The following is an 8,654-nucleotide window of genomic DNA, read 5'->3' on the forward strand; positions in this document are numbered from 1 at the left end:
AGGACAAAAAAAAGATGAATTGCACTTAATGACAATTAAAAATCTTTGTGCTTTAATGAATTCCATTGGACAAATGGCCATATGCAGAACAGGAGAAAATATTTACAAATTATATATGTGATATGTGACTTGTATTCAGAATATACTAAGAACTCATACCTCATTAGGAATTAAATGTTTTCATCCCCCTAAAATTCATATTTTGAAGCCTTAACATGCAATGTGAATATACTTGGAGATAGGGCCTATACAGAATTAATAAGCGTTATATTTGGCCATAAGAGTGAGACTCTCGTGATGTTATTCGATCACTTAGAAGAAGAGATACCAGGGTGTTTGCGATTTCTGTTAACATGTGAGGTTACAAAAAGAAGGTGGCTATTTACAAGCCAGAAAGAGAGCCTGCACCAAAACCTGGCCATGCTAGGACCAGGATCTCAGACTTTTCAATCTTTAGAAGTGTAGGAAATAAATTTCTGTTGTGTAAGCCACCTTGCTCTCGATATTTTGTTATGATAGACTGAGCTAAGACATGCCTCTGTAATAAAAAACACAAATAACCTAATTTTAAAAATGGGGGCCGGGTGCGGTGGCTCAAACCCATAATCCCAGCACTTTGGGAGACTGAGGTGGGCAGATCAGGAGGTTGGGAGATTGAGACCATCCTGGCTAACACGGTTAAACCCCATCTCTACTAAAAATAGAAAAAATTAGCCAGGCATGGTGGCATGTGCCTGTAGTCCCAGCTACTCGGGAGGCTGAGGCAGGAGAATTGCTTGAACCTGGGAGGTGGAGGTTGCAGTGAGCCGAGATCGCACCACTGCACTCCAGCCTGGGTGACAGAGCAAAACTCTGTCTAAAAAAAAAAAGGGGGGGAAAGGATTTAAATAGACATTTATCCAAAGGAATTCTAGAAATGACCAATAAGGGGATTAAAAGATATTAAATATCATAAGTCATTATGAAAATGCAAATCAGAACCACAGTGAGATATCAGTTCACATACACAAGGATGGCCATAATGAAAACAACAGGGACAGTAACAAATTGTCAGCAAGATTGTGGAGAAACTAGAATACTAATACACTGATAGTAAGAGTGCAAAATGGTACAGTCACTTTTAAAATAGTTTGCCAATTCCTAAAAAATTTAAACCCCAAATTACCATGTAATGCAGCAATTCTACTCCTGGGTAAATACCCAAGAAAATGGAAAACATATGTCTACACAAAAATGTGTACACAAATATGCATAGTAGTATTACTTATAATAAACAAGTAACTCAAATGCTCATCAACTGATGAATGAACAGATATATGTAATGTTCTTCAGTCATTGGTTTCCTGATATATGTTACAACATGCAAAAACCTTGAAAATATTTTGCTAAATGAAAGAATCCAGACAGAATTGGCCACATATTATGTGATTAAATTTACCTGAAATACCAGAAGAGGCAAATGAATGGAGACAGGAAGAAGATTAGAGGTTTCCAGGGGCTGAGGGGAGAGAAAGTGAGAAGTGACTGTTAATAGGCATGGGGTTTCTTCTTGGGGTAACAAAACTGTTCTGGAATTTAATAGTGATGATGGTTGCACAGCTCTGTGAATATGCCAAAAAGCACTGAAATATATGCTTTAATAGAATGTATATGATGGCATGTGAATTATATTTCAATAAAGCTTTTACACAATAAATAAAATGCAATGACTTTAAAAGAAAAAAGATGTCCAGTTTGAAAGGAAACTAAAATTGTCTTAATTAACAATCAACATGATCTTGTATATACAGAGTACTAAGAAATACAGAAAAAATACTACGAGGTCTAACATATACATTCAACAAATTTTCAAAATACAAGATTCATATATAAAACTTATTTATACAGTCATGCACCACATAATGATGTTTTTGGTCAGTGACCAGTCACATGTATGATGGTGGTTCCACAAAATTGTAATGGAGCTGAAATTTCCTACCACATAGCGATATGGTTTGGCTCCGTGTCCCCACCCAAATCTCATCTTGTAGCTCCCATAATTCTCAAGTATTGTAGGAAGGAGGGTCCTGGGGGGAGATAATTGAATCATTCAGGTGGGTCTTTACCATGCTGTTCTCATGATAGTGAATAAGTCTTATGAGATCTGATGGTTTTAATAACGGGAGTTTCCCTGCACAAGCTCTCTCTCTCTCTTTGCCTGCTGCCATCCATGTAAGATGTTACTTGCTCCTCTGCCATGATTGTGAGGCCTCCCCAGCCACGTGGCACTATAAGTCTATTAAATCTCTTTCTTTGTAAATTGTCAAGTCTTGGGTATGTCTTTATTAGTGACATAAAACAGGCGAACACACAGTGTTTACTATACTTTTTATCATTTAGAGTGAACATCTAATTATTAAAAAAAACTTAACTACAAGACAGCCTCAGGCAGATCCTTTGGGAAGTATTCCTGAAGAAGGCATTGTTATTATAGGAGTTGACAGCTCCATGCATGTTATTTCCCTTGAAGGCTTTCCAGTGGAACAAGGGGACAGTGATATTGATGATCCTTACCCTGTGTAGGCCTAAGCTAATGTGTATGCTGGTGTCTTAATTTTTAACAAAAATTTTTAAAAAGTTAAAACATTGAAAATAGAAAAATGTTTATGTAATAAAGGTGTAAAGAAAATATTTTTTTCAGCTGTACAATGTGTTTGTGTTTTAAGCTAAGTATTATTACAAGACAGTTGAAGTGTTTATAAAATCTACAGCAGTGTACAGTAATGTCCTGGGCCTTCACATTGACTCACTACTCACTCACTGACTCACCCAGAGCCACTTCCAGTCCTGCAAGCTTCATTCACAGTAAGTAGCCTACACAGGTGTACCTTTTTTTGTTTGTTTGTTTGTTTTTTGTGAGACGGAGTCTCATTCTGTCACCCAGGCTGGAGTGCAGTGGTGTGATCTTGGCTCACTGCAAGTTCGGCCTCCCAGGTTCATGTGATTCTCCTGCCTCAGTCTCCCGAGTAGCTGGGACTATAGGCACCTGCCACCACGCCTGGCTAATTTTCTGCATTTTTAGTAGAGATGGGGTTTTACCGGGTTAGCCAGGAGGGTCTTGATCTCCTACCTCGTGATCTGCCCACCTCGGCCTCCCAAAGTGCTGGGATTACAGGTGTGAGCCACCGTGCCCGGCCCAGGTGTACCATTTTTTTATACTTTATATTGCATTTTCACTGTACCTTTTCTATTTTTAGATATGTTTAGATACATAAATACTTACTATTGTGTTACAATTGTTGACAGCATTCAGCACAATAGCAGGCTGAACAGGTTAGTAGTCCAGGAGCAATACACTATACTATATAGCTTAGGTATGCAGTAGGCCAAATCATATAGATTCGTTTAAGTACACTCTGTGATGTTTGCACCATGATGAAATTGCCTAAAAACACATCTCTTAGAATATGCCTCTGTGGTTAAGCAGTACATAACTGTCTGTTTATGTAGTGAAAATGAACATCTGTAAACAAGATTATGAAAACAATTTCATTTTCTGTAGCATCAAAAAATGAAATAAAAATATATTTAGCAATATAAATGAAAAACTCAATGAAAATGACAAAAACATTTCTGAGAAAAATAAATGAAAATATAATTAACTGGAGAGACATTCTATATTCATGGATTGAAAGATCCAATATTATTAAGATGGCAGTTCTCTCAAAAATGATCTGATGCAACACTAATCAAAATCCCAATAGGCTTTTGTTTTCTTTTTCAGAAATAAACTGACTCTACACTTTATATGCAAATGAGAAAAACCCAGAATAACTAAAACAATTTTGAAAATAATAACAAAATTGAGAGACATTATATTTTAGTTTAAAAACTTATTACAAGAGATGGTAATCAACACAGTGTGTACCAACACTAGATTACGCATATTTTACAGTTGGATAATGTAACATACATATTATTAAATATACATGTTTATTCAGTGGTATATAATTCTTTTTTGAGAAGTGGTACTTTGCAGGATGTTTAGCTACATCTTTGGTACTAGCCTTCACTCCCAAGTAATGACAATAAAAAAAAAATCTTCAGACATTGTGTTAGGCTGTTTTTGTGTTGCTATAAAGAAATACCTGAGACTGAGTAATTTATAAAGAAAAGAGGTTTAGCTTGGCTCCTGGCTTTGCAGGCCATACAGGCAGAGTGCCAGCATGTCATTGTCTCCTAGTGATGGCCTCAGGAAGCTTGCATTCATGCTGGTAGGTTCAGGGGAGCCAGCATATCACATGGCAAGAGCAGGACTGAAAGAGAAGAAAGATGTCCCAGACTGTTTTAAACAACCACATTTCACATGAAGTAACTGAGCAAGAATTCACTTATCATCAAGAGGATGAGGCTAAAGCATTCACAAGGTACCCACTCTGATGATTCAATCACCTCCCACCAGGCCTCATGTCCAACAATGAGAATCACATTTCAATATGAGATTTGGAGGGGACAAACATCCAAACCATATCAGATATTGAGAAATATCCTTTGTGGAGAAAAATAACTCCCAGTGGAGAACCACTGATATAGGTCAATGAAAGAATTAAGTGTCCTGAAAGAAACTCTTATATTTATGATGCATTCATTTTCAATCAATGATAGGCTTTTCAACAAATGGTGATGAAGTAATTGGATATCCATTGGCACAAAGCTGGATATAGCCTCTTACATGCTGTCATATATGAAATTAACCCAGAAAGAATCATAGTCTAAATGTAGGAGCTAAAACTATAAAATATTTAGAAGAAACAATAGCAGAAAATTATTGTAACCTTGGATTAGGCAAAGATATTTTAGCATCATTTATAACAAAAAAATCAATAAATTGAACTTCATAAAATTTATAAGCATTTGTACTTCAATAGTACCCTTAAAAAATGAAAAGACCAGTTCCAGGGTGAGAGAAAATATTTTCAAATTATGCATCTTATAAGGGGATTTTATCCAGGATATTATATAAAGAATCTTTGCACCTCAATAATAAGATAAACAACCCAAATTAAAAATGGGCAAAGTATTTTTATAGAATTTTCACCAAAAAACACATAAGAATGACTAATGAGCACATGAAAAATGCTGAACATTAGTAATAAGGGAAATATAAATTAAGACTCCTGTAAGATTCTACTTCACCCACTGAAATTGATATAATCAGTAAGACAAGTGTTGAAGATATGGGGAAACAGGAAGTCTCACATTTTGCAGATAAAAATTTAAAATGTCCAGCTAGTTTGGAAAAAAATTTATTTGTTTCATAAAAGTTAAATATAAGCTTATCATACAACAAGCAATTCCATTCCTAGGAATCTACCCATAATTTCATGTATGAAATATTCTAAATATTCTAATAATTATACTATTATTATACATAATATTGTACATAATAATGTATATTAGAATATTTTCAAAGACATATACATGAATGTTCAAAATAGCATTATTTATAATAGCCCCAAACTGCAAACAATCCAAACACCTAAATGGATAGATAAAATGTGATCTATCATACAATGGAGTACTATATAGCAATGACAAAAAGAATAAACTTCTGATACATGCTACAATATGAATGTAAAAACATTATGCTAGTGAAAGAAAGCAGAAACAGGAAGCTACATATTTTTATAATTTCATTTATATGAAATGCCCGGAAAAGGCAAATCTATTCAAAAAGAACAGATCAGAGGTTGCCTGGCACTTAGGATGGGAGCAGGAGTTGGCCACAATTGGATACAATTCTAAAACTGGATTCTGGTAATGGTTGTATGACTCTGTTATTAAAATCATTAAACTGTACACTTAAAATGGTGACTCTTTTTTTTGTTTGTTTGAGACAGGGTCTCATTCTCTCCCAGACCGGAGTGCAGTGTCACCATCATGGCTCACTGAAGCCTCTACCTCATGGGCTCAAGTGATCCTCCCGCCTCATCCTCCTGAGTAGCTGGGACCATAGGTGTGAGCCACCATGCTTGGCTATTTTTAAAATTTTTTATAGAGGTAGGGTCTCACTGTGTTTCCCAGTCTGATCTTGCACTCCTAGGCTCAAGTGATCCTCTTGCTTCAGCCTCCCAAAGTTCTGGCATTATAGGCAGAACCTACTGAACCTGGACAAAGTGGGTATATATTTCATTGTATGTAGTTAATGCCCAAAAAAGCTGTTTAAAAAGGTATATACTTATAATCTTACATAATTTTTTACTCTAAGCTTGAAAGTCCCATATTAATCCAATTACCATTAGGGTTTGTTCTCTTCCAGCCCTAGTTTCAGGAACTTTGTTGCTTTTCTTCTCAGCTCCTGTCCATTATCTGCATGGAAGTAACCACTACACAAAATTTCAGGCAGAGGCAATCTGCTAGTCATCTTTGATTTGTAAAATGATTATCGAGAGAAGGAGAGTTGTATTTTTCTCTCCCAAGTTTACTTAGAGTTTTCCTTCTAGTTTAGTTGTACACTATTTCTTCAACTGATGAATACCATGAATTATTCCACTTTCAGGGAAGACCCAAACCTCAATATATAATAGTTTTTTCCCTCAGTTCAACCTCAAATCAATAACAAAACCATGAATTATAACTGGTATAACTCAGTTATAACTGAGAAGAGTCATTTCATCCCACAAGGATATAGATATGTAAATAAACAATTATCATCAAGTAAGCAGGAGGAAATGTTCTGAAATTTCCGAGGAGGGAGCTGAGCAAGATTTTTCTAATAGTGGAGTATGGGACTGGGTAATGAAAATCAAAAGGGAGTTCCCAGCCATTGACTGGTGGAAAAGATTATTCTAAACAAAAGAGAGAACATGTATAAATGATTAGTGGAATTGCTTTTTTTTTTTTTAAAAAGGTGTCCAATAAATATTTGTTATAATGAAATGCACTTGGTGAACTGAAGCATTTAATGAAGCTGGGATGTGAGGCATAATTGAAAGATTAATGGAAAATTTAAAATGATGTTTTGGAGTTAAGATACAAGAATTTTGAGAATCTTGTATATCTTATTTAGGAATGCAGACTTTAGTCAATGTTCAAAATATAAAGGTTTTTAATTTTTGTTTTATTTTAAACATAAATGGCAATCAGTTTTGTATTATAAAAAGATCACTTTAGGGGTTCTAAGGAAATTGTGGCATGGGAGAAAAACATGGCAAACTAAAGAACTAAAGAGAAGGCTGTTGTATAGAGTTCTGTAAAGACACTCCATATTTTTATGACACAAATTAAAGAACTAGAATTAATAAAGAGGAGTACAGACAATGGACATTATTTTTTAAAAGTATGTTGCATTCAGAATGCATTATTTAAGAAATCAAAATTACCTATAATGTGTTTAAGATGTTTCCATAATATTCTAGCATAAATTTTTATAAAAGGAATGGCTATATTATAGTCCTAAAATTTTATACCCATGGCCAAACAGTTGATAATTCTTATTATTTGACATTAAAAATATAAAATTAAACATGGATTTACATACACACATATATGTATACAAACATGGAATAATAGATAAATCTGAAAAATATAACAATAAGAGTAAAGAAATGCGCAATAGTTGTATAACTACAGTTAATAATAATGTATTTTAGAAAATTGCTTAAAAATGTACACATAAATATTCTCACCACAAAATGTAAGTATGTGAGGTGATGTACATGTTAGTATACATTAAATATTCTCACACAGGTTGACTTTACAAGATACAGAATTTGTGTATTTCTGAAGATTACACTTATCATTTAGTAATTATTATTTCTTGACATGTTTTGACTATTGCATATCTGTCTTCCAAGAGCTTACAAAATATTGCTTGAGGTTAGGAAGAAAGAGGTCCTTTGAAGATAAAAGGGCATCTCCACTTCCGAAGTCACTTTCTAATTTCATGTAAGCCATGTTAACATTCAATAATTGCTCAGGGTGGACATTTCCTTTGGGTATATACATAGAAATAGAATTGATGAATCATTTGGTAGTTCTATTTTTCATATTTTGAGAAATCTCTGTACTATTTTTCATGATGACTGCACCAATTTACATTCTCACCAATAGTGTACAAGGATTCCTTTTTTCTACACCTTTGCCAACACTTGTTGTTTCTTGTCTTTTTAAAGTATCTATTCTAACATGTATAAGGTGATACCTCATTGTGGTTTTAATTTGCAATTCACTGATGATTAGTGATGTTGAACACATTTTTAAGTGTCTACTGGGCATTTTTCTGATAGCTTTGGGAAAAATATCTATTCAAATCCCATCTCTAAAATGGAGTAATTTATTTTTTTGCTATTGAGTTGTATGAGTTTTTATATATTTTGAATATTAACGCCTTATGAAGATGTATGGTTTGCAAATGTTTTCTCCCATTACATAAGTTGCTTTTTCATTTTGTTGATTTATTTTGTACAGAAGCTTTTTAGTTTGTTGTAGTCTCTTGTGTTTATTTTTGCTTTTCTTGTCTGTGTTTTTGGTGTCTTATGCAAAAACATCATTGCCAAGAACAAGGTCAAACAGCTTTCCTTCTATGTTTTCTTCTAGAAGTTTTAGAGTTTCAGGCCTTATGATTAGGTCTTTAATTCATTTTGAGTCAATTTTTGTGTATGGCGTAAAATAAG

This window comes from Symphalangus syndactylus, chromosome 6 (genome assembly GCF_028878055.3).
Source record: "Symphalangus syndactylus isolate Jambi chromosome 6, NHGRI_mSymSyn1-v2.1_pri, whole genome shotgun sequence".
In the NCBI taxonomy this organism is placed as follows: Eukaryota; Metazoa; Chordata; class Mammalia; order Primates; family Hylobatidae; genus Symphalangus; species Symphalangus syndactylus.